General features: G+C 47.5%; 1 protein-coding gene and 1 pseudogene across 3 annotated transcripts in view; both read left to right on the top strand.

Moving 5' to 3' along the window:
- The window catches only part of LOC110499608 (egl nine homolog 1-like), a 153,610-nt pseudogene extending 141,637 nt beyond the window's left edge, over positions 1-11,973 (top strand). The window contains exons 2-4 of the transcript XR_016489265.1: positions 8,878-8,886; positions 9,025-9,080; positions 11,862-11,973. The product of XR_016489265.1 is annotated as an egl nine homolog 1-like (transcript). The remainder of the gene's footprint in view (positions 1-8,877; positions 8,887-9,024; positions 9,081-11,861) is intronic.
- Positions 11,974-16,800: 4,827 nt separating this feature from the next.
- The window catches only part of LOC118942079 (guanine nucleotide-binding protein G(I)/G(S)/G(O) subunit gamma-4-like), a 29,478-nt gene continuing 20,085 nt past the window's right edge, over positions 16,801-26,193 (top strand). For both annotated transcript variants that reach the window (XM_036956446.2, XM_036956445.2), the window contains exon 1: positions 16,801-17,141. The gene's annotated coding sequence lies outside the window, so the exon portion shown is untranslated. The remainder of the gene's footprint in view (positions 17,142-26,193) is intronic.

The raw sequence follows: 26,193 nt of genomic DNA, 5'->3' as shown, positions 1-26,193 counted from the left end.
GGGGAGAAACGGGGCTGGTGGAGGACTGGGGGAGAAACGGGGCTGGTGGAGGACTGGGGGAGAAACGGGGCTGGTGGAGGACTGGGGGAGAGACTGGGCTTGAGGACTAGGGGAGAGACTGGGCTGGAGGACTGGGGGAGAGACTGGGCTGGAGGACTGGGTGAGAGACGGCTGGTGGAGGACTGGGGGAGAGACTGGGCTGGTGGAGGACTGGGGGAGAGACTGGGCTGGAGGACTGGGGGAGAGACTGGGCTGGAGGACTGGGGGAGAGACTGGGCTGGTGGAGGACTGGGGGAGAGACGGGGCTGGGGAGAGACGGGGCTGGTGGAGGACTGGGGGAGAAACGGGGCTGGTGGAGGACTGGGGGAGAAACGGGGCTGGTGGAGGACTGGGGGAGAAACGGGGCTGGTGGAGGACTGGGGGCTAGCGGAAGACAGGGGGAGAAACGGGGCTGGTAGAGGACGGGGAGAGACGGGGCTTGTGGAGGACTGTAGGAGAAACGGGGCTGGTGGAGGACAGGGGGCTAGCAGAGGACAAGGATAAATGGGGCTGGTGGATGACAGGGAGACACAGGGCTGGTGGAGGACGGGGAGACACAGGGCTGGTGGAGGACGGGGAGACACCGGGCTGGTGGAGGACAGGGGGCGAGACGGGGCTGGTGGAGGACAGGGGGCTGGTGGAGGACTGGGGGAGAGACGTGGCTGGTAGAGGACAGGGGGCTGGTGGAGGACTGGGGGAGAGACAGGGCTGAGGAGGACTTGGGGAGAGACGGGGCTGGTAGTGGACTGGGGGAGAAACGGGGCTGGTGGAGGACTGGGGGAGAGACTGGGCTGGAGGACTGGGGGAGAGACTGGGCTGGTGGAGGACTGGGGGAGAGACTGGGCTGGTGGAGGACTGGGGGAGAGACTGGGCTGGAGGACTGGGGGAGAGACTGGGCTGGAGGACTGGGGGAGAGACTGGGCTGGAGGACTGGGTGAGAGACTGGGCTGGTGGAGGAGTGGGGGAGAGACTGGGCTGGAGGACTGGGGGAGAGACTGGGCTGGTGGAGGACTGGGGGAGAGACTGGGCTGGTGGAGGACTGGGGGAGAGACTGGGCTGGAGGACTGGGGGAGAGACTGGGCTGGAGGACTGGGGGAGAGACTGGGCTGGAGGACTGGGTGAGAGACTGGGCTGGTGGAGGACTGGGGGAGAGACTGGGCTGGTGGAGGACTGGGGGAGAGACTGGGCTGGAGGACTGGGGGAGAGACTGGGCTTTTGGAGGACTGGGGGAGAGACTGGGCTGGTAGAGGCCTGGGGGAGAGACTGGGCTGGAGGACTGGGGGAGAGACTGGGCTGGAGGACTGGGGGAGAGACTGGGCTGGTGGAGGCCTGGGGGAGAGACGGGGCTGGTGGAGGACTGGGAGAGAGACTGGGCTGGTGTAGGACTGGGGGAGAGACTGGGTTGATGGAGAACTGGGGGAGAGACTGGGCTGGTGGAGGACTGGGGGCTAGTGGAGGACAGGGGGAGAAACGGGGCTGGTGGAGGACGGGGAGAGAATGGGCTGTTGAAGGACTGGGGGAGAGACTGGGCTGGTGGAGAGACTGGGCTGGTGGAGGACTGGGGGAGAAACGGGGCTGGTGGAAGACTGGGGGAGAAACGGGCTGGTAGTGGACTGGGGGAGAAACGGGCTGGTAGTGGACTGGGGGAGAAACGGGGCTGGTGGAGGACTGGGGGAGAGACTGGGCTGGAGGACTGGGTGAGAGACTGGGCTGGTGGAGGACTGGGGGAGAGACTGGGCTGGTGGAGGACTGGGGGAGAGACTGGGCTGGAGGAGGACTGGGGGAGAGACTGGGCTGGAGGACTGGGGGAGAGACTGCGCTGGAGGACTGGGGGAGAGACTGGGCTGGTGGAGGACTGGGGGAGAGACGGGGCTGGTGGAGGACTGGGTGAGAGACTGGGCTGGTGGAGGACTGGGGGAGAGACTGGGCTGATGGAGAACTGGGGGCTAGTGGAGGACAGGGGGAGAAACGGGGCTGGTGGAGGACGGGGAGAGAATGGGCTGTTGGAGGACTGGGGGAGAGACTGGGCTGGTGGAGAGACTGGGCTGGTGGAGGGCTGGGGGAGAGACTGGGCTGGTGGCGGACTGGGGGAGAGACGGGGCTGTTGGAGGACTGGGGGAGAAATGGGGCTGGCGGAGGACTGGGGGAGAGACGGGGCTGGCGGAGGACAGGGGGAGAGACGGGTTTGGCAGAGGACAGGGGGAGAGACGGGGCTGGCAGAGGACAGGGGGAGAGACGGGGCTGGCGGTGGACAGGGGGAGAGACGGGGCTGGCGGAGGACCGAGGGAGAGTCGGGGCTGGCGGAGGACCGAGGGAGAGACTGGGCTGGCAGAGGACGAGGGAGAGACGGGGCTGGTGGAGGACTGGTGGAGGACTCGGGACTAGCGGAGGACAGGGGGAGAAACGGGGCTGGTGGAGGACTGGGGGAGAGAATGGGCTGTTGGAGGACTGGGGCAGAGACTGGGCTGGTGGAGAGACTGGGCTGGTGGAGGACTGGGGGAGAGAATGGGCTGGTGGAGGACTGGGGGAGAGACTGGGCTGGTGGAGAGACTGGGCTGGTGGAGGACTGGGGGAGAGACGGGGCTGTTGGAGGACTGGGGGAGAAACGGGGCTGGCGGAGGACTGGGGGAGAAACGGGGCTGGCGGAGGAAAGGGGGAGAGACGGGGCTGGCAGAGGACAGGAAGAGAAACGGGGCTGGCGGAGGACAAGGGGAAAGACGGGTTTGGCGGAGGACAGGGGGAGAGACGGGGCTTGCAGAGGACAGGGGGAGAAACGGGGCTGGCAGAGGACAGGGGGAGAAACGGGCTGGCATAGGACAGGGGGAGAGACGGGTTTGGCAGAGGACTGGGGGAGAGACAGGGCTGGTAGAGGACAGGAAGAGAAACGGGGCTGGCGGAGGACAAGGGGAAAGACGGGTTTGGCGGAGGACAGGGGGAGAGACGGGGCTTGCAGAGGACAGGGGGAGAAACGGGCTGGCATAGGACAGGGGGAGAAACGGGGCTGGCGGAGGACAGGGGGAGAGACGGGTTTGGCAGAGGACTGGGGGAGAGACAGGGCTGGTAGAGGACAGGGGGAGAAACGGGGCTGGCAGAGGACAGGGGGAAAAACAGGGCTGGCGGAGGACAGGGGGAGAGACGGGTTTGGCGGAGGACAGGGGGAGAGACGGGGCTGGCAGAGGACAGGGGCAGAGACGGGGCTAGCAGAGGACTGAGGGAGAGACGGCGCTAGCGGAGGACCGAGGGAGAGACGGGGCTGGCGGAGGACCGAGGGAGAGATGGGGCTAGCGGAGGACCGAGGGAGAGATTCCCTGTCTTAGATCAGTTAGGATCAACACTTTATTTTAAGAATGTGAAATGTCAGAATAATAGTAGAGTCTGTTGACCTATTTGTCAAACCCATTTGCTCGTGCTCTGCTGTACAGTATAGTCATGTCTGACGAAGATCATAACATGGTGTCAGAAGTGCTTCAACCTCGTCAAATATAAGACCGAAGAGATTATTTCACAGAAAATAATGTTTGTTGAGTTTTGTTGGAGTTTAGAGTGATGAAAGTACCTAACAGCTAACTGCTCTCTCATATCTCTTCATTGAGCAGAGCAGTCCAGGCGGAGCCGTTGATATAGAAACACACACACTCAGAGCCGCCATGAGCAGAATGCATGCAGAGTTAGCGATCAAGTGACAAACAGAGAGGAGCAGCTAAGGGGATTTACTAATGGAGGATGTTATTTCTGATTTCGGGCCTTAAATTTGTCAGAAGCAATCGGGCCAATTTTTTAAACTTTTTTTATTTCACCTTTATTTAACCAGGTAGGCAAGTTGAAAACAAGTTCTCGTTTAAAACTGCGACCTGGCCAAGATAAAGCAAAGCAGTGTGACACAGACAACAACACAGAGTTACACATGGAGTAAACAATAAACAAGCCAATAACACAATAAACAAGTCAATGACACAGTTGGAAAAAAATAAGGTCTATGTACAGTGTGTGCAAAATGCATGAGGAGGTTGGCAATAAATAGGCCATAGGAGCGAATAATTACAATTTAGCAGATTAACACTGGAGTGATAATTGAGCAGATGATGATGTGCAGGTAGAGATACTGGTGTGCAAAAGAGCAGAAAAGTAAATAAAATAAAAACAGTATGGGGATGAGGTAGGTAGATTGGGTGGGCTATTTACAGATGGACTATGTACAGCTGCAGCAATTTGTTAGCTGCTCAGATAGCTGATGTTTAAAGTTGGTGAGGGAAATAAAAGTCTCCAACTTCAGCGATTTTTGCAATTCGTTCCAGTCACTGGCAGCAGAGAACTGGAAGGAAAGGAGGTGTTGGCTTTGGGGATGATCAGTGAGATATACCTGCTGGAACGTGTGCTACGGGTGGGTTTTGTTATCGTGACCAGTGAACTGAGATAAGGCGGAGCTTTACCTAGCATAGACTTATAGATGACCTGGAGCCAGTGGGTCTGGCGACGAATATGTAGCAAGGGCCAGCTGACTAGAGCATACAGGTCGCAGTGGTGGGTGGTATAAGGTGATTTGGTAACAAAACGGATGGCACTGTGATAGACTGCAACCAGTTTGCTGAGTAGAGTATTGGAAGCTATTTTGTAGATGACATCGCCGAAGTCGAAAATCGGTAGGATAGTCAGTTTTACTAGGGTAAGTTCGGCGGCATGAGTGAAGGAGGCTTTGTTGCGAAATAGAAAGTCGATTCTAGATTTGATTTTGGATTGGAGATGTTTAATGTGAGTCTGGAAGGAGAGTTTACAGTCCTACCAGACACCTAGGTATTTGTAGTTGTCCACATATTCTAGGTCGGAACCGTCTAGGGTGGTGATGCTAGTCGGGCGGGCGGGTGCGGGCAGCGATTGGTTGAAAAGCATGCATTTGGTTTTACTAGCGTTTAAGAGCAGTTGGAGGCCACGGAAGGAGTGTTGTATGTCATTGAAGCTCGTTTGGAGGTTAGTTAGCACAGTGTCCAAGGAAGGGCCAGAAGTATACAGAATAGGTTCGTCTGCGTAGAGGTGGATCAGGGAATCGCCCGCAGCAAGAGCGACATCATTGATATATACATAGAAAAGAGTCGGCCCGAGAATTGAACCCTGTTGGACCCCATAGAGACTGCCCGAAGTTCGAACAACATGCCCTCCGATTTGACACACTGAACTATCTTTAAGGTAGGGCTTAAACCTCTTGGACATGGGTAGGGCCTAAACCTCTTGGACATGGGTAGGGCCTAAACCTCTTGGACATGCGTAGGGCTTAAACCTCTTGGACACGGGTAGGGCCTACACCTCTTGGACACGGGTAGGGCCTAAACCTCTAGGACATGGGTAGGGCCTAAATCTCTTGGACACGGGTCGGGCCTAAACCTCTTGGACATGAGTAGGGCCTAAACCTCTTGTACACGGGTAGGACCTAAACCTCTTGGACATGGGTAGGGCCTAAACCTCTTGGACATGGGTAGGGCCTAAACCTCTTGGACATGCGTAGGGCTTAAACCTCTTGGACACGGGTAGGGCCTACACCTCTTGGACACGGGTAGGGCCTAAGCCTCTAGGACATGGGTAGGGCCTAAATCTCTTGGACACGGGTCGGGCCTAAACCTCTTGGACATGTGTAGGGCTTAAACCTCTTGGACATGGGTAGGGCCTAAACCTCTTGCACACGGGTAGGGCCTAAACCTCTTGGACACGGGTAGGGCCTAAACCTCTTGGACACGGGGAGGGCCTAAACCTCTTGGACACGGGTAGGGCCTAAACCTCTTGGACACGGGTAGGGCCTAAACCTCTTGGACACGGGTAGGACCTAAACCTCTTGGACATGTGTAGGGCTTAAACCTCTTGGACATGGGAAGGGCCTAAACCTCTTGGACACGGGTAGGGACTAAACCTCTTGGACATGGGTTGGGCCTATACCTCTTGGACACGGGTAGGGCCTAAACCTCTTGGACACGGGTAGGGCCTAAACCTCTTGGACACGGGTAGGGCCTAAACCTCTTGGACACGGGTAGGGCTTAAACCTCTTGGACACGGGTAGGACCTAAACCTCTTGGACATGTGTAGGGCTTAAACCTCTTGGACATGGGTAGGGCCTAAACCTCTTGGACACGGGTAGGGCCTAAACCTCTTGGACACGGGTAGGGCCTAAACCTGTTGGACATGGGTAGGGCCTAAACCTCTTGGACACGGGTAGGGCCTAAACCTCTTGGACACGGGTAGTGCCTAAACCTCTTGGACACGGGTAATCTGCACACAATACCCCATAATGACAAAGCTAAAACAGGTTTAGAATTTAGCAAATGTATTAAAAATAGGCCACAATCACATTTACATACAGTCATGAAAAGGTAAGTACTCCCTTTGGAAACACCCTTTTTAATATAATAACATATTTGGACACATGGATATTTGAGCTAAATTCCAACCACCAAAAAATGTACTTTGAAACTGTTATGAAATTAAATAAACAAAAAGGCAATATGCTGAATACATTTTTTTTTACACCTCTACTTTTACCATCACCTACAATTAGGATCAGGTGCACCAAAACAGATGCAAATGATTAGTAAATCATTAGAGTACCTTGGGAGGGTCCTACCTTCCATAAAGATTAGAAGCGTGGTCTGGTTTGGTCTTAACCATATGACTGTGTGGTAACACATCACGCAAAGATCAAAATACCTCCAAGGCCCTCAGAAGAAACATTATTGAGTCTGGGAGGGGTTTACAAATCCAGTAGTTCCAAGTATATCGTTCCACTGTCCGACGGATCATCTACAAAATGGAGAAAATTCCAGACCACTGGCAATCTACCTCGGACAGGTCGTCCCACCAAATTTAGCCCAAAAGCTGACCGAAAGAGGCTCAGAGAAGTCTCTAAGAGGGAAACATCAAGAAATCTAGAGGCCTCTTGCCACAATCAATATGGAAGTGCATGAGTCAACTGTCGGAAAGACACTGCACAAACTTGGCCTACATGGGAGGTCAGGAACGAAGAAGCCTCTGCTCTCAAAAAATAATATTAAGACAAGACTGGCATTTGCCAGACAACACCTGGGCAAAGACCAAACTACTGGAACAATATGCTCTGGACAAATTAGTCAAAATGGTGGAGTTGTTTGGCTGCAATGCCAGACGCCATCTTCAGCGAAAACAAAACACTCATACCAACCGTAAAGTATGGAGGCGGTGGCATTATGGTTTGGGACTGCTTTGCTGCCTCAGGGCCTGGCCAACTTGCCATCATTGTCAACCATGAATTCAATATTGTACCAGAGAATTCTTGAGGAGAATGTTAGGCCATCTGTCAAAAGGCCGAATCAAACATGGATCTTGCAACAGGACAATGATCCAAAACAAACAAGCAAAGCTACAACATAATGGCTCAAAATAAGAAATGGAAGGTTATGGAATGGCCGAGTCAGAGCCCAGATCTCAATCCTGTCCAAATGTAGGGTTATGGAATGGCCGAGTCAGAGCCCAGATCTCAATCCTGTCCAAATGTAGGGTTCTGGAATGGCCGAGTCAGAGCCCAGATCTCAATCCTGTCCAAATGTAGGGTTCTGGAATGGCCGAGTCAGAGCCCAGATCTCAATCCTGTCCAAATGTAGGGTTATGGAATGGCCGAGTCAGAGCCCAGATTTCAATCCTGTCCAAATTGACTTTTTCACATGACTAATGATTCAAATCCCTTCCTCAGTACTTTCTTGAAGCACCTTTGGCAGTGATTACAGCCTCGAGTCTTCTTGGGTATGACGCTACAAGCCTGGCACACCTGTATTTGTGGAGTTTCTCACATTCTTTTCTGCAGATACTCTCAAGCTCTGTCAGGTTGGATAGGGAATGTTGCTGCACAGCTATTTTCAGGTCACTTCTGAGATGTTTGATTGGGTTCATTTCCGGGCTCTGACTTGTCCCAAAGCCACACTCGCGTTGTCTTGGCTGTGTGCTTAGGATCGTTGTTCTGTTGGAAGGTGAACCTTCGCCACAGTCTGAGGACCTGAGTGCTATGGAGCAGATTTTCATTAAGGGTCTCTGTGTACTTTGCTCCGTTTATCTTTCCTTTGATCCTGACTAGTCTCCCAGTCCCTGCCGCTGAAAAACATCCCCACAGCCACCACTATGCTTCACCGTAGGGATGGTGCCAGGTTCTTTCCAGATGTGACGCTTGGCATTCAGGCCAAATAATTCAATCTTGGTTTCATCAGCCCAGAGAATCTTGTTTCTCATGATCTGAGAGTCTTTAGGTGCCTTTTGGCAAACTCCAAGAGAAACTCCAAGAGAAACTCCAAGTGGACTGTCATGTGCTTTTTACTGGCCACTCTACCATAAAGGCCTGATTGGTGGAGTGCTGCAGAGCTAGGATAACCTTCCAGAAGGACAACCATCTCCACAGAGGAACTCTAGAGCTCTGTTAGAGTGACTTTCGGGTTCTTCGTCACGTCCCTGACCAAGGCCCTTCTCCCGCAATTGCTTAGTTTGGCTGGGCGGGCAGCTCTCGGACTAGTCTTGGTGGTTCCAAACTTCTTTAATTTTAGAATGAGGGAGGCCACTGTGATCTTGGGGACCTGAGCTTAATTTATAGCAAAGGGTGTGGATACTTATGTAAATAAGGTATTTATAAAAAACAGTTTTCTCTTTGTCATTATGGGGTATTGTGTGTAGATTGATGGGGGGGAAAAAATATTTATTACATTAGAATAATTTATTATTATTAGAATAAGGCTGAAATGTAACCAAATGTGGAGATAGTCAAAGGGTCTGAATGCTTTCCGAATGCACTGTCCATTTTAAATCCTAACTGACGAACTACCCGTGTGCTTCTGTCTGCAGACCTGCCAGGTAAAGTGTTCAATTTGTTGAGTAACAACTGACAAGGAGTTTGGAAAAAGAGAATAAACAGATTTGCACAAAGAGATTTAATAAACATATCCCAGAATCTTACACTAATCACAATTTCTCTGCCTCTGTGTTGGTCAGGTTTTCACCTTCCCCATGGTGTCAGACATGGCCCATGTGAAGCTGAAGTTGCCAAGGCAACAGCTACTCTTCCTGGGGTTTATTATGGATCTCCATTAGTTCCTGCCAAGGCAACAGCTACTCTTCCTGGGGTTTATTATGGATCCCCATTAGTTCCTGCCAAGGCAGCAGCTACTCTTCCTGGGGTTTATTATGGATCTCCATTAGTTCCTGCCAAGGCAAAAACTACTCTTCCTGGGGTTTATTATGGATCCCCATTAGTTCCTGCCAAGGCAACAGCTCCTCTTCCTGGGGTTTATTATGGATCCCCATTAGTTCCTGCCAAGGCAACAGCTACTCTTCCTGGGGTTTATTATGGATCTCCATTAGTTCCTGCCAAGGCAACAGCTACTCTTCCTGGGGTTTATTATGGATCTCCATTAGTTCCTGCCAAGGCAACAGCTCCTCTTCCTGGGGTTTATTATGGATCTCCATTAGTTTCTGCCAAGGCAGCAGCTATTCTTCCTGGGGTTTATTATGGATCTCCATTAGTTCCTGCCAAGGCAACAGCTACTCTTCCTGGGGTTTATTATGGATCTCCATTAGTTCCTGCCAAGGCAACAGCTCCTCTTCCTGGGGTCCAGCAGAATTTAGGCAGTTATACAATTTAAAGAATATTGTAATACATTCATAACATATTTCACAACAGACTAAGTGTGTGTGGATGCGTGCTTATTAGTAACTGGGATAAGTAATTTCATAAATGTGTGAAGTGCAGCGTCTGGTTGCTCCTCATTACACACCACAGACCAACAAATATTCTTTACGTCATCAACATATGAATCACTACGAAACTTATTGTATGACCTCTTATACACTATATTAGGCCCAGCCTTTGGAACTTTGGTTTTCCTAGATATGGCTACTATATTGTGATCACTACAGAGCTGTTTCCTACAGCCATGAGCTGTTTCTTACAGTCATGAGCTGTTTCGTACAGTCATGAGCTGTTTCTTACAGTGATGAGCTGTTTCTTACAGTGATTAGCTGTTTCTTACAGTCATGAGCTGTTTCCTACAGCCATGAGCTGTTTCCTACAGCCATTATCTGTTTCCTACAGCCATGATCTGTTTCTTTCAGTCATTAACTGTTTCTTACAGTCATGAGCTGTTTCTTACAGTGATGAGCTGTTTCTTACAGTGATGAGCTGTTTCTTACAGTCATGAGCTGTTTCTTACAGTCTTGAGCTGTTTCCTACAGCCATGAGCTGTTTCCTACAGCCATTATCTGTTTCCTACAGCCATGATCTGTTTCTTTCAGTTATTAACTGTTTCTTTCAGTCATGAGCTGTTTCTTACAGTGATGAGCTGTTTCTTACAGTCATGAGCTGTTTCTTACAGTCTTGAGCTGTTTCCTACAGCCATGAGCTGTTTCCTACAGCCATGAGCTGTTTCTTACAGCCATGAGCTGTTTCGTTCAGTCATGAACTGTTTCTTACAGTGATTAGCTGTTTCTTACAGTGATGAGCTGTTTCTTACAGTCATGAGCTGTTTCTTACAGTCATGAACTGTTTCTTACAGTGATGAGCTGTTTCTTACAGTCATGAACTGTTTCTTACAGTGATGAGCTGTTTCTTACAGTCATGAGCTGTTTCTTACAGTCATGGGCTGTTTCTTACTTGCTGAAACAGCATGATGTTATGTCATTCAAGATCAGAGCCACTTTCCCTAAGAATCAAAACTCTTCAGTTAGTTTTTCTACCTGGTTACAATGCCTTCAGAAAGCATTCATACCCCTTCACTTATTCCACATTTTGTTACAGCCTAAATTCAAAGTGAAAACATGTTTTTTTTTAAATGTTGGCAAATTTATTGAAAACTAAATACAGAAATATCTAATTCACACCCCTGAATGTGGCAAAGCAATTAACTTTTGGTCCTGAATATGAGACAGTATGTTTGGGGCAAATCCAATACAACACATCACTAGGTACTACTCTCCATATTTTCAAGCACATTGGTGGCTGCATCATGTTATGGGTATGCTTGTAATCGTTATGGAATGGGAAGTTTCTCAAGATAAAGAAATTGAATGGAGCCAAGCACAGCCAAAATCCTAGAGGAAAACCTGGTTCAGTCTGTTTTCCACCACACACTGGTGTCACGCCCTGACCTTAGAGAGACGTTTTATTTCTCTATTTGGTTAGGTCGGGGTGTGATTTGGAATGGGCATTCTATGTTGTGTATTTCTATGTTGGCCTGATATGGTTCCCAATCAGAGACAGCTGTTTATCATTGTCTCTGATTGGGGATCATATTTAGGCAGCCCTTTTTCCCACTTTCTGGTGTGGGATCTTGTCTACATTTATTGCCTTAGTGCACATCAGTAGCTTCACGTTTTGTTTGGTTGTTTGTTGTTTTTGTTCAGTGAGTTTCGGTTTATTAAAATTATGTGGAACTCTACTCACGCTGTGCCTTGGTCAGATCATTACGACGATCGTGACAGAAGGTCCCACCAAAAATGGACCAAGCATTTTTGGGAGGAGATCCTGGATGGAAAAGGACCCTGGATGCAGGCCGGGGAGTATCACCGTCCTCAGGAGGAGACAGAGGTAGCGAAAGCGAAACGGCGACAGTTCCCAGTCCAGAGCTTCCGGCGACAGTTCCCAGTCCAGAGCTTCCAACGACGTTTCACAGTCCGGAACCTCCAAAGATGGTCCACAGTCCAGAACCTCCAAAGACGGTCAAAAGTCCGGAACCTCCAGCGACGTTCCCTAGTCCGGAACTTCCAGCAACGGTCCCCAGTCCGGGATCTCCAGCGACGCGCCCCAGTCCGGGGTCTCCAGCGACGGTCCGCAGTCCGGGGCCTCCAGGGACGAGCCGCAGTCCAGAGCCTCCAGCGGTGGTTCCCAGTTCTGAGCCTCCGGCGATGATCCACGGTCCGGTTCCACAGAAGCGGAGGGATCAGTGAAGGGAGCGGGGACTACATCCCGAACCGGAGCCACCACCGAGGGTAGATGCCCACCCGGACCCTCCCCTATAGGTTCAGGTTTGCGGCCGGGAGTCCGCACCTTTGGGGGGGGGTACTGTCACGCCCTGACCTTAGTGAGCCGTTTTATGTGATTTGGGGTGGGCATTCTATGTTGTGTATTTCTATGTTGGCCTAATATGGTTCCCAATCAGAGACAGCTGTTTATTGTTGTCTCTGATTGAGGATCATATTTAGGCAGCCCTTTTTCCCACTTTCTGGTGTGGGATCTTGTCTACATTTAGTTGCATTAGTGCACAACAGTAGCTTCACATTTCGTTTGGTTGTTTATTGTTTTTGTTCAGTGAGTTTCGGTTTATTATAATTATGTGGAACTCTACTTACGCTGCGCCTTTCTATTTCTGTGTTTGGCCTGGTATGGTTCTCAATCAGAGGCAGCTGTCAATCGTTGTCCCTGATTGAGAACCATATTTAGGTAGATTAATTCACCTTTCAGCAGGACAATAACCTAAAACCCAAGGCCAAATATACACTGGAGTTGCTTACCAAGAAGACAGTGAATGTTCCTGAGTGGCCGAGTTACAGTTTTGACTTAAATCTACTTGCAAATCTATGGCGAGACCTGAAAATGGTTCTCTAGCAAAGATCAACAACCAATTTGATACAGTTTGAAGACTTTTGAAAAGAACAATCGGCAAATGTTGCACAATTCAGGAAAACTCTTAGAGACTCGCAGCTGTAATCACTCTTAGAGACTTACCCAGACAGACTCACAGCTGTAATCACTCTTAGAGTCTTACCCAGAAAGACTCGCAGCTGTAATCACTCATAGAGACTTACCCAGAAAGACTCGCAGCTGTAATCGCTGCCAAAGGTGCTTCTACAAAGTATTGACTCTGGGTTGTGAATACTTATGTAAATGAGATATTTCTATGAAAACATGTTTTCACTTTGTCATTATGGGGTATTGTGTGTAGATGGGTGAAAACAAATGAATTGAATCCATTTAGAATTCAGGCTGTAAGTCAAGTGGTATGAATACTTTCTAAAGGCCCTGTATACCCACTCCATAGACACTCCAACACCTTACATTCCATCTTAAAGTCCGGCACAAATTATGTTGTTAGTGGCCATCAGAGAAAAGGAAAGTCAACACATTTTTTATTATTATTAGCGTTCAAGCTAGTCAATCATGTTCAGTTTAAACTCCTGAGAAGTCAGAGGTGAAAGGTCAGAGGTGATTCTGCACCAGGACACGGTAGAGACAGTAGAGCTCAAATGTCTGCGACACAGTAGTTGAGCTCATACAAACATCATGAAAGACAAGGTGGGACTCTATCAAGATACAGTCTGCTGTCATGATCTCTTCTCTTATGAACATGGTTACCATGTTCCATCTCATAGTTTAACGCATCCATGTTTATTTTTTCTGTCTGTCTGTGAGTTCTGACTCAGAGAAAATAGAAAGGAAAATATGTTTCTTATCATTTCATTGTGACCTTCATTCGGTGACGTGTATTCATGGATGCCAAGGTAAGCCAGCCTTCCCCAAAACATTGACGAAGGAAAAAAAAATACTTAAAATAATTAATCTTTGGTCTCTCTGCGTTTCATAATGTACCTTCAGTTCCCAAGAGGCTGAATGTATCTCACAGAAGAAAGCATTCAGGCGAGCAAAACAGCGCCCCTCTGTCTCTCTACATAGAGCCCATCTATCTGATGCAGTCTGGTCATAAAGAGTATGATATTGTTGCCGCCTGTAGCATTGAAGGCAAGGGACGCCAATCAGCATTGAGCTCAACTGTGAATGTTCCTGCCGCACGTAAAGAAAGAGTTAAGGGAAGCCAATCAGCATTGAGCTCAACTGTGAATGTTCCTGCCGCACGTAAAGAAAGAGTTAAGGGAAGCCAATCAGCATTGAGCTCAACTGTGAATGTTCCTGCCGCACGTAAAGAAAGAGTTAAGGGAAGCCAATCAGCATTGAGCTCAACTGTGAATGTTCCTGCCGCACGTAAAGAAAGAGTCAAGGGAAGCCAGCTTGGATTTGGCGTCACTCCTATCAAATCAAATTATACGTCATTGACAGAAAGACTTGAATTGTTGCATCTCGTTGTGTTGTTATCCACACACACACACACACACACAGAAATCAGGACCGTGGACAGCCACATCATATTTAGCTTACGTTGATTGGACTAAATTGTTTTCGGTATATTTTAATTGTCACTGTATTAGACTAAGCAGAGGTGATTTGATGATGTTGAAAAGGTCCTAGAATAGTGGAGGCAGCTCCTGTTTTCTTTGCGCCTTTCAGTAAATCTCTAAGGGCTATTTAACCAAGAAGGAGGGTAGGAGGCACAGGCCTCCACAATCACCCGACCTCAACCCAATTGAGATGGTTTGGGAAGGGTTCGACTACAGAGTGAAGGAAAAGCAGCCAACAAGTGCTCAGCATACAGTTGCAGTCAGAAGTTTACATACACTTAGGTTGAAGTCATTAAAACTTGTTTTTCAACCACTCCACAAATTTCTTGTTAACAAACTATAGTTTTGGCAAGTCGGTTAGGACATCTACTTTGTGCATGACACAGGTAATTTTTCCAACAATTGTTTACAGACAGATTATTTCACTTATAATTCACTGTATCACAATTCCAGTGGGTCAGAAGTTTACATACACTAAGTTGACTGTGCCTTTAAATGGCTTGGAAAAGTCCAGAAAATGATGTCATGGCTTTAGAAGCTTCTGATAGGCTAATTGACATAATTTGAGTCAATTGGAGGTGTACCTGTGGATGTATTTCAAGGCCTACCTTCGAACTCAGTGCCTCTTTGCTTGACATCATGGGAAAATCAAAAGAAATCGGCCAAGACCTCAGAAAAAAATTCTAGCAATTTCCAAACGCCTTTTAGGTACCACGTTCATCTATACAAATAATAGTACGCAAGTATAAACACCATGGGACCACGCAGCCATCATACTGCTCAGGAAGGAGATGCATTCTGTCTCCTAGAGATGAACGTACTTTGGTGAGAAAAGTGCAAATCAATCCCAGAACAACAGCAAAGGACCTTGTGAAGATGCTGGAGGAAACAGGTACAAAAGTATCTAAATCCACAGTAAAACGAGTCCTATATCTACATAACCTGAAAGGCCGCTCAGCAATGAAGAAGCCACTACTCCAAAACCACCATAAAAAAGCCAGACGACGGTTTGCAACTGCACATGGGGACAAAGATTGTACTTTTTCGAGAGATGTCCTCTGGTCTGATGAAACAAAAATAGAACTGTTTGGCCATAATGACCATGGTTATGTTTGGAGGAAGAAGGGGGATGCTTGCAAGCCGAAGAACACCATCCCAACCGTGAAGCACGGGGTTGGCAGCATCATGTTGTGGGGGTGCTTTGCTGCAGGAGGGACTGGTGCACTTCACAAAATAGACGGCATCATGAGGGAGGAAAATTATGTGGACATATTGAAGCAACATCTCAAGACATCAGTCAGGAAGTTTTGCTTGGTCACAAATGGGTCTTCCAAATGGACAATGACTCCAAGCATACTTCCAAAGTTGTGGCAGAATGGCTTAAGGACAAGAAAGTCAAGGTATTGGAGTGGCCATCACAAAGCCCTGACCTCAATCCCATAGAAAATTTGTGAAACTGAAAAAGCATGTGCGAGCAAGGTGGCCTACAAACCAGACACAGTTACAGACACAGGCCAAAATTCACCCAACTTAACATGGGAAGCTTGTGGAAGGTTACCCAAAACGTTTGTCCCAAGTTAAGCAATTTAAAGGCGATGCTACCAAATACTAATTGAGTGTATGTAAACTTCTGACCCACTGGGAATGTGATGAAAGAAATAAAAGCTGAAATAAATAATTCTCTCTACTATAATTCTGACATTTCACATTCTTAAAATAAAGTGTTGATCCTAACTGACCTAAGACAGGATTGTTTTACGAGGATTAAATGTCAGGAATTGTGAAAAACTGAGTTTAAATGTAGTTGGCTAAGGTGTATGTAAACTTCTGACTTCAACTGTATGTGGGAACTCCTTCAAGACTGTTGGAAAACCGGTCCAGGTGAAGTTGGTTGAGAGAATTTCCAGAGCGTGCAAAGCTGTCATCAAGGCAAAGGGTGGCTACTTTAAAGCATAATAAAAAATATATTTGGATTTGTTTAACACTTTTTTGGTTACTACATTATTCCATATGTCTTATTTCATAGTTTTAATGTCTTCACTATTATTCTACAATGTAGAAAATAGTGAAAATAAAGAAAAACCCTTGAATGAGTAGGTGTGTCCAAACTTTTGACTGGTACTGTATAAGCATACCTCTCAAGCTGTCTGTTCCCTCCTGACTGGTGGTTATTTTTTAAAGAAACTACATATGCTTCTCTGCATCTCTGCTAAAATCTGAGTAAAAGACTGAAAGGAATATGGGTATTATTTAGTAAATTGAATAATTGCTTGCCAGCTAAGAAACGTAGACAAGCTAGCTACTTGGTGGCTTCTTGGTAGCTCGTTATGAGTTTGGGAGATTGGGACCCTGACTGGACTAGCTAAAGCCAACTTTATAAAATTGCTAGGTGGCTAGTAGTATTACAGAGAAATAACAACAAAATAATGTACCAATTATTTTGTGAATTATTAAACATTTTAAGGGACAAATCTGGGGGCACTTGCCCCTGTGCCCCCTATTGGCATGACGCCTCTGATTCTTTCCCCAAGGCAAGTGTTTGGTCCTCGCTTCAGCAGCTGGCGACAGACGGGTCTGACCCATATTTCCTCGTCATAGCGAGGTCTCCCTCAGCTGATTGCGTGATTCTCTCACCTCCGGATCAAGCTGCCTTCTGTTGGAGCTCCTTCCTCAAACGGAATATGCAGAAACACAAGGGACATTTTGGTGAGAGACACGGCACAGCCACAGCAAGCGGCTGATGAGACAATAGCCTGTAGCTCACCGTCAACAATAATACATATCGTGCTTCGTGGTCTGTCGTCATTCAATCCGGTCTGGAACGTTCCGCGGTTTACCTTTCAAGATCGTTCATCCCCATCGGTGTGATATTTGACAGGTCCCTTTGTTGGGTGGAGTCAAGTCCGCAATTTTCTATATTGGAATCATCACTGGCATCATTTCAGGTGGGTGAAACAAATCACGTTCATAACAGTTGTTTTCAGGGCTCCTACATGCATTATGATATATTCAAATATTGTAAGTTCATTTGGAAATGTTAATTATGAAACTAGTGGATTTATAGCGTATTGGCTTTAAAGTAATCTAAAACCATTGTAGGCTAAGGAAGGGGGAGAACAGCAGGAGAACAGCCCTTATTGCCATGGTGATAAATAACGCAGTAGCGCCTTAGTTCCACCGTTAGATCTGGTTGAATAAGCCCTACAATGAGCCCTATAATTAAGGCTATATATTTAGTGCTTATAGTCTCTGTTTATAATGGTGTGTGTGGGGTGTTGGGGTTAGGTTATTACACTAGATGATGCCCGGGTCTGTAACAACGTTATCAGTTGCTACCGGGTTATAACAGGTTGTTTTGGGCGCACCAACCATTGAAAATGATTCAATTGAATAACCTAGTAGCCTAGTTGTTATGTCTCGTGGGTTTCATAACCATGTCATTATAACAATAAACAAATGTTGAGATGAGAGGCAGGATTTCAGTTCAACCATTTACAATGCATCAGGAAACTATTCAGACCCCTTGACTTTTTCCTCATTTTGTTACCTTACAGCCTTATTCGAAAATGGATTTAAAAAAGGTTTACTCTTCAATCTACACACAACACCCCATAATGACAAGTGAAATTTAGACATTTTTGCAAATTTATGAAACATGAAAACATATACATTTACATAAGTATTCAGACCTTTTGATGTAAGACTCAAAATTGAGTGGTGACCAAGTACCTGATGGTCACTGACAGAGCTCCAGAGTTCCTCTGTGGAGATGGGAGAACTTTCCAGAAGGACAACCATCTCTGCAGCACTCCACCAATCAGGCCTTTATGGTAGTGGCCAGACGGAAGCCACTCCTCAATAAAAGGCACATGACAGCCTGCTTGGAGTTTGAAAAAAGGCACCTAAAGGACTCTCAGACCATGAGAAACAAGATTCTCTGGTCTGATGAAACCAAGAATGAACTCTTTGGCCTGAATGCCAAGCCTCACGTCTGGAGGAAACCTGGGACCATCCCTACAGTGAAGCATGGTGGTGGCAGCATCTTGCTGTGGGGATTTTTTTTCAGAGGCAGGGACTGGGAGACTAGTCAGGATCGAGGGAAAGATTAATGGAGCAAAGTACGAAGAGATCCTTGATGAAAACCTGCTCCAGAGCTCTCAGTACCTCAGACTGGGGCAAAGATTCACGCCAAGATAACGCAGGATTGGCTTCAGGATAAGTCTCTGAATGTCCTTGAGTGTCCCAGCCAGAGAACAGACTTGAATCCGATCGAACATATCTGGAGAGACCTGAAAATAGTTGTGCAGTGACGCTCCCCATCCAACCAGACACAGCTTGAGAGGATCTGCAGAGAAGAATAGGAGAAACTTCCCAAATACAGGTGTGCCAAGCTTGTAGCGTCATACCCAAGAAGACTCAAGGTTGTAATCGCTGCCAAAGTTGCTTCAACAAAGTACTGAGTAAAAGGTCTGAATACTTATGTAAATGTAATATTTCAGTTTTTATTTTTATAAATGTTTTACAAATCTCTAAAAACCTGTTTTTGCTTTCTCATTATGGGGTATTGTGTGTTGACCGATGAGGGGAAAAAACATTGAATCAGGGGGTTAGACTGGGTTAGGGTTAGACTGGATTAGACTGTGGTGTTAGGGTTAGACTGGGTTAGACTGTGGCGTTAGGGTTAGACTGTGGTGTTAGGGTTAGACTGTGGATTTAGGGTTAGACTGGGTTAGACTGGTGTCAGGGTTAGACTGGGTTTGACTGGGTTAGACTGGGTTACACTGTGGAGTTAGGGTTAGACTGGGTTTGACTGGGTTAGACTGTGGAGTTAGGGTTAAACTGGGTTAGACTGTGGAGTTAGGGTTAGACTGTGGAGTAATGGTTAGACTGGGTTAGACTGGGGCGTTAGGGTTAGACTGGGTTAGACTGGGTTTGACTGTGGAGTTAGGGTTAGACTGTGGAGTTAGGATTAGACTGTGGAGTAAGGGTTAGACTGGGTTAGACTGTGGAGTTAGGGTTAGACTGTGGAGTAAGGGTTAAACTGGGTTAGACTGGGGCGTTAGGGTTAGACTGGGTTAGACTGGGTTAGACTGTGGTGTTAGGGTTAGACAGTGTTAGACTGTGGTGTTAGGGTTAGACTGTGGAGTTAGGGTTAGACTGGGTTAGACTGTGGAGTTAGGGTTAGACTGTTTTAGACTGTGTAGTTAGGGTTAGACTGTGGTGTTAGTGTTAGACTGGCTTAGACTTGGGGCGGCAGGGTAGCCTAGTGGTTAGAGCGTTGGACTAGTAACCGGAAGGTTGCAAGTTCAAACCCCCGAGCTGACAAGGTATAAATAAATACAATAATAAATCTGTCGTTCTGCCCACTGTTCGTTCCTAGGCCGTCATTGAAAATAAGAATTTGTTCTTAACTGACTTGCCTAGTTAAAATTTAAAAAATTAAAAAGACTGTGGAGTTAGGGTTAGACTGGGTTAGACTGTGGAGTTATGGTTAGACTGTATTAGACTATGGAGTTAGGGTTAGACTGGGTTAGACTGTGGAGTAAGGGTTAGACTTGGTTAGACTGTGGAGTTAGGGTTAGACTGTGGAGTTAGGGTTAGACTGGGTTAGACTGGGTTAGACTTGGTTAGACTGGGTTAGACTGTGGAGTTAGGGTTATACTGTGGAGTTAGGGTTAGACTGGGTTAGACTGTGGAGTTAGGGTTAGACTGGGTTAGACTGTGGAGTTAGTGTTAGACTGGGTTAGACTGTGGCGTTAGGGTTAGACTGTGGTGTTAGGGTTACACTGGGTTAGACTCTGGTGTTAGGGTTAGACTGGGTTAGACTGTGGTGTTAGGGTTAGACTGTGGTGTTAGGGTTGGACTGGGTTAGACTGTGGTGTTAGGGTTAGACTGTGGTGTTAGGGTTAGACTGGGTTAGACTCTGGTGTTAGGGTTAGACTGGTTTAGACTGTGGCGCTAGAGTTAGACTTCTGTTAGGGTTAGACTGGGTTAGACTGTGGTGTTAGGGTTAGACTGGGTTAGGGTTAGACTACATTAGACTGTGGTGTTAGGGTTAGACTGTGGTGTTAGGGTTAGACTGGGTTAGACTCTGGTGTTAGGGTTAGACTGGTTTAGACTGTGGCGCTAGAGTTAGACTTCTGTTAGGGTTAGACTGGGTTAGACTGTGGCGTTAGGGTTAGACTGTGGTGTGAGGGTTAGACTGTGGATTTAGGGTTAGACTGGGTTAGACTGGTGTCAGGGTTAGACTGGGTTAGACTGTGGAGTTAGGGTTAGACTGGGTTACATTGTGGAGTTAGAGTTAGACTGGGTTTGACTGGGTTAGACTGGGTTAGACTGTGGAGTTTGGGTTAGACTGTGGAGTTAGGGTTAGACTGTGGAGTAAGGGTTAGACTGGGTTAGACTGGGGCGTTAGGGTTAGACTGGGTTAGACTGGGTTTGACTGTGGAGTTAGGGTTAGACTGTGGAGTAAGGGTTAGACTGGGTTAGGGTTAGACTGGGTTAGACTGGGTTAGACTGTGGTGTTAGGGTTAAACAGTGTTAGACTGTGGTGTTTGGGTTAGACTGGGTTAGACTGTGGAGTTAGGGTTAGACTGGGTTAGACTGGTGTTAGAGTTAGACTGGGTTAGACTGTGGAGTTGGGGTTACACTGTTTTAGACTGTGGAGTTAGCGTTATACTGTGTTGTTAGTGTTAGACTGGCTTAGACTGTGGCGTTAGGGTTAGACTGGGTTAGACTGTGGTGTTAGGGTTAGACTGGGTTAGACTTGGTTAGACCGGGTTAGACTGTGGAGTTAGGGTTAGACTGGGTTAGACTGTGGTGTTAGGATTAGACTGGGTTAGACTGTGGAGTTAGGGTTAGACTGGGTTAGACTTTGGTGTTAGGGTTAGACTGGGTTAGACTGTGGAGTTAGGGTTAGACTGGGTTAGACTGTGGAGTTAGGGTTAGACTGGGTTAGACTGTGGTGTTTGGGTTAGACTGTGGTGTTAGGGTTAGACTGGGTTAGACTGTGGTTTTAGGTTAGACTGGGTTAGACTGTGGTGTTAGGGTTAGACTGTGGAGTTAGCTTTAGACTGGGTTAGACTGTGGAGTTAGGGTTTGTTAGGGTTAGACTGGGTTAGACTGTGGAGTTAGGGTTAGACTGTGGTGTTAGGGTTAGATTGGGTTAGACTGTGGCATTAAGGTTAGACTGTGGAGTTAGGGTTAGGCTGGGGAGTTAGGGTTAGACTGGGTTAGACTGTGGAGTTATGGTTAGACTGGGTTAGACTGTGGAGTTAGGGTTAGACTGGGTTAGACTCTGGAGTTTGGGTTAGACTGTGGAGTTAGGGTTAGACTGTGGAGTTAGTGTTAGACTGTGGAGTTAGGGTGAGACTGTGGTGTTAGGGTTAGACTGGGTTAGACTGTGGAGTTAGGGTTAGACTGTTTTAGACTGTGGCGCTAGGGTTCGACTGTTGTCAGGGTTAGACTGGTGTTAGGGTTAGTTAGGGTTAGACTGGGTTAGACTGTGGCGTTAGGGTTAGACTGGTTTTAAGGTTAGACTGTGGAGTTAGGATTAGACTGGGTTAGACTGTGGTGTTAGGGTTAGACTGGGTTAGACTGTGGAGTTAGGGTTAGACTGTTTTAGACTGTGGAGTTAGGGTTAGACTGTGGTGTTAGTGTTAGACTGGGTTAGACTCTGGTGTTAGGGTTAGACTGGTTTAGACTGTGGCGCTAGAGTTAGACTTCTGTTAGGGTTAGACTGGGTTAGACTGTGGAGTTAGGGTTAGACTGTTTTAGACTGTGGAGTTAGGGTTAGACTGTGGTGTTAGGGTTAGACTGGTTTTAAGGTTAGACTGTGGAGTTAGGGTTAGACTGGGTTAGACTGTGGCTTTAGGGTTAGACTGGGTTAGACTGGTGTTAGGGTTGGACTGGGTTAGACTGTGGTGTTAGGGTTAGACTGTGGTGTTAGGGTTAGACTGGGTTAGACTCTGGTGTTAGGGTTAGACTGGTTTAGACTGTGGAGCTAGAGTTAGACTTCTGTTAGGTTTAGACTGGGTTAGACTGTGGTGTTAGGGTTAGACTGGGTTAGGGTTAGACTCCATTAGACTGTGGTGTGAGGGTTAGACTGTGGATTTAGGGTTAGACTGGGTTAGACTGGTGTCAGGGTTAGACTGGGTTAGACTGTGGAGTTAGGGTTAGACTGGGTTACACTGTGGAGTTAGAGTTAGACTGGGTTTGACTGGGTTAGACTGGGTTAGACTGTGGAGTTAGGGTTAGACTGGGTTAGACTGTGGAGTTAGGGTTAGACTGTGGAGTAAGGGTTAGACTGGGTTAGACTGGGGCGTTAGGGTTAGACTGGGTTAGGGTTAGACTGGGTTAGACTGGGTTAGACTGTGGTGTTAGGGTTAAACAGTGTTAGACTGTGGTGTTTGGGTTAGACTGTGGAGTTAGGGTTAGACTGGGTTAGACTGTGGAGTTAGGGTTAGACTGGGTTAGACTGGTGTTAGGGTTAGACTGGGTTAGACTGTGGAGTTGGGGTTACACTGTTTTAGACTGTGGAGTTAGCGTTATACTGTGTTGTTAGTGTTAGACTGGCTTAGACTGTGGCGTTAGGGTTAGACTGGGTTAGACTGTGGTGTTAGGGTTAGACTGGGTTAGACTTGGTTAGACCGGGTTAGACTGTGGAGTTAGGGTTAGACCTGGTTAGACTGTGGTTTTAGGATTAGACTGGGTTAGACTGTGGAGTTAGGGTTAGACTGGGTTAGACTGTGGTGTTAGGGTTAGACTGGGTTAGACTGTGGTGTTTGGGTTAGACTGTGGTGTTAGGGTTAGACTGGGTTAGACTGTGGTTTTAGGGTTAGACTGGGTTAGACTGTGGAGTTAGGGTTAGACTGAGTTAGACTGTGGTGTTAGGTTTAGACTGTGGTGTTAGCTTTAGACTGGGTTAGACTGTGGTGTTAGGGTTAGACTGTGTTAGACTGTGGAGTTAGGGTTTGTTAGGGTTAGACTGGGTTAGACTGTGGAGTTAGGGTTAGACTGTGGTGTTAGGGTTAGACTGTTTTAGACTGTGGCGCTAGGGTTAGACTGTTGTTAGGGTTAGACTGGTGTTAGGGTTAGTTAGGGTTAGACTGGGTTAGACTGTGGCGTTAGGGTTAGACTGGTTTTAAGGTTAGACTGTGGAGTTAGGGTTAGACTGGGTTAGACTGTGGTGTTAGGGTTAGACTGGGTTAGACTGTGGAGTTAGGGTTAGACTGTTTTAGACTGTGGAGTTAGGGTTAAACTGTGGTGTTAGTGTTAGACTGGGTTAGACTCTGGTGTTAGGGTTAGACTGGTTTAGACTGTGGCGCTAGAGTTAGACTTCTGTTAGGGTTAGACTGGGTTAGACTGTGGAGTTAGGGTTAGACTGGGTTAGACTGTGGCGTTAGGGTTAGACTGTGGTGTGAGGGTTAGACTGTGGATTTAGGGTTAGACTGGGTTAGACTGGTGTCAGGGTTAGACTGGGTTAGACTGTGGATTTAGGGTTAGACCGGGTTAGACTGGTGTCAGGGTTAGACTGGGTTAGACTGTGGAGTTAGGGTTAGACTGGGTTACACTGTAGAGTTAGAGTTAGACTGGGTTTGACTGGGTTAGACTGGGTTAGACTGTAGAGTTAGGGTTAGACTGGGTTAGACTGTGGAGTTAGGGTTAGACTGTGGAGTAAGGGTTAGACTGGGTTAGACTGGGGCGTTAGGGTTAGACTGGGTTAGACTGTGTTTGACTGTGGAGTTAGGGTTAGACTGTGGAGTAAGGGTTAGACTGGGTTAGGGTTAGACTGGGTTAGACTGGGTTAGACTGTGGTGTTAGGGTTAAACAGTGTTAGACTGTGGTGTTTGGGTTAGACTGTGGAGTTAGGGTTAGACTGGGTTAGACTGTGGAGTTAGGGTTAGACTGGGTTAGACTGGTGTTAGGGTTAGACTGGGTTAGACTGTGGAGTTGGGGTTACACTGTTTTAGACTGTGGAGTTAGCGTTATACTGTGTTGTTAGTGTTAGACTGGCTTAGACTGTGGCGTTAGGGTTAGACTGGGTTAGACTGTGGTGTTAGGGTTAGACTGGGTTAGACTTGGTTAGACCGGGTTAGACTGTGGAGTTAGGGTTAGACTGGGTTAGACTGTGGTGTTAGGATTAGACTGGGTTAGACTGTGGAGTTAGGGTTAGACTGGGTTAGACTGTGGTGTTAGGGTTAGACTGGGTTAGACTGTGGTGTTTGGGTTAGACTGTAGTGTTAGGGTTAGACTGGGTTAGACTGTGGTTTTAGGGTTAGACTGGGTTAGACTGTGGAGTTAGGGTTAGACTGAGTTAGACTGTGGTGTTAGGTTTAGACTGTGTAGTTAGCTTTAGACTGGGTTAGACTGTGGTGTTAGGGTTAGACTGTGTTAGACTGTGGAGTTAGGGTTTGTTAGGGTTAGACTGGGTTAGACTGTGGAGTTAGGGTTAGACTGTGGTGTTAGGGTTTGACTGTTTTAGACTGTGGCGCTAGGGTTAGACTGTTGTTAGGGTTAGACTGGTGTTAGGGTTAGTTAGGGTTAGACTGGGTTAGACTGTGGCGTTAGGGTTAGACTGGTTTTAAGGTTAGACTGTGGAGTTAGGGTTAGACTGGGTTAGACTGTGGAGTTAGGGTTAGACTGTTTTAGACTGTGGAGTTAGGGTTAAACTGTGGTGTTAGTGTTAGACTGGGTTAGACTCTGGTGTTAGGGTTAGACTGGTTTAGACTGTGGCGCTAGAGTTAGACTTCTGTTAGGGTTAGACTGGGTTAGACTGTGGAGTTAGGGTTAGACTGGGTTAGACTGTGGCGTTAGGGTTAGACTGTGGTGTGAGGGTTAGACTGTGGATTTAGGGTTAGACTGGGTTAGACTGGTGTCAGGGTTAGACTGGGTTAGACTGTGGAGTTAGGGTTAGACTGGGTTACACTGTGGAGTTAGGGTTAGACTGGGTTTGACTGGGTTAGACTGGGTTATACTGTGGAGTTAGGGTTAGACTGGGTTAGACTGTGGAGTTAGGGTTAGACTGGGTTAGACTGGGGCGTTAGGGTTAAACTGGGTTAGACTGGGTTTGACTGTGGAGTTAGGGTTAGACTGTGGTGTTAGTGTTAGACTGGGTTAGACTCTGGTGTTAGGGTTAGACTGGTTTAGACTGTGGCGCTAGAGTTAGACTTCTGTTAGGGTTAGACTGGGTTAGACTGTGGAGTTAGGGTTAGACTGGGTTAGACTGTGGCGTTAGGGTTAGACTGTGGTGTGAGGGTTAGACTGTGGATTTAGGGTTAGACTGGGTTAGACTGGTGTCAGGGTTAGACTGGGTTAGACTGTGGATTTAGGGTTAGACCGGGTTAGACTGGTGTCAGGGTTAGACTGGGTTAGACTGTGGAGTTAGGGTTAGACTGGGTTACACTGTAGAGTTAGGGTTAGACTGGGTTAGACTGTGGAGTTAGGGTTAGACTGTGGAGTAAGGGTTAGACTGGGTTAGACTGGGGCGTTAGGGTTAGACTGGGTTAGACTGTGTTTGACTGTGGAGTTAGGGTTAGACTGTGGAGTAAGGGTTAGACTGGGTTAGGGTTAGACTGGGTTAGACTGGGTTAGACTGTGGTGTTAGGGTTAAACAGTGTTAGACTGTGGTGTTTGGGTTAGACTGTGGAGTTAGGGTTAGACTGGGTTAGACTGTGGAGTTAGGGTTAGACTGGGTTAGACTGGTGTTAGGGTTAGACTGGGTTAGACTGTGGAGTTGGGGTTACACTGTTTTAGACTGTGGAGTTAGCGTTATACTGTGTTGTTAGTGTTAGACTGGCTTAGACTGTGGCGTTAGGGTTAGACTGGGTTAGACTGTGGTGTTAGGGTTAGACTGGGTTAGACTTGGTTAGACCGGGTTAGACTGTGGAGTTAGGGTTAGACTGGGTTAGACTGTGGTGTTAGGATTAGACTGGGTTAGACTGTGGAGTTAGGGTTAGACTGGGTTAGACTGTGGTGTTAGGGTTAGACTGGGTTAGA

This window comes from Oncorhynchus mykiss, chromosome 20 (genome assembly GCF_057628025.1).
Source record: "Oncorhynchus mykiss isolate SJ-2025 chromosome 20, ASM5762802v1, whole genome shotgun sequence".
Classification (NCBI taxonomy): Eukaryota; Metazoa; Chordata; class Actinopteri; order Salmoniformes; family Salmonidae; genus Oncorhynchus; species Oncorhynchus mykiss.
Note: the sequence above shows the minus strand (reverse complement) of the source record. Positions and strands in the feature narration are given on the sequence as shown.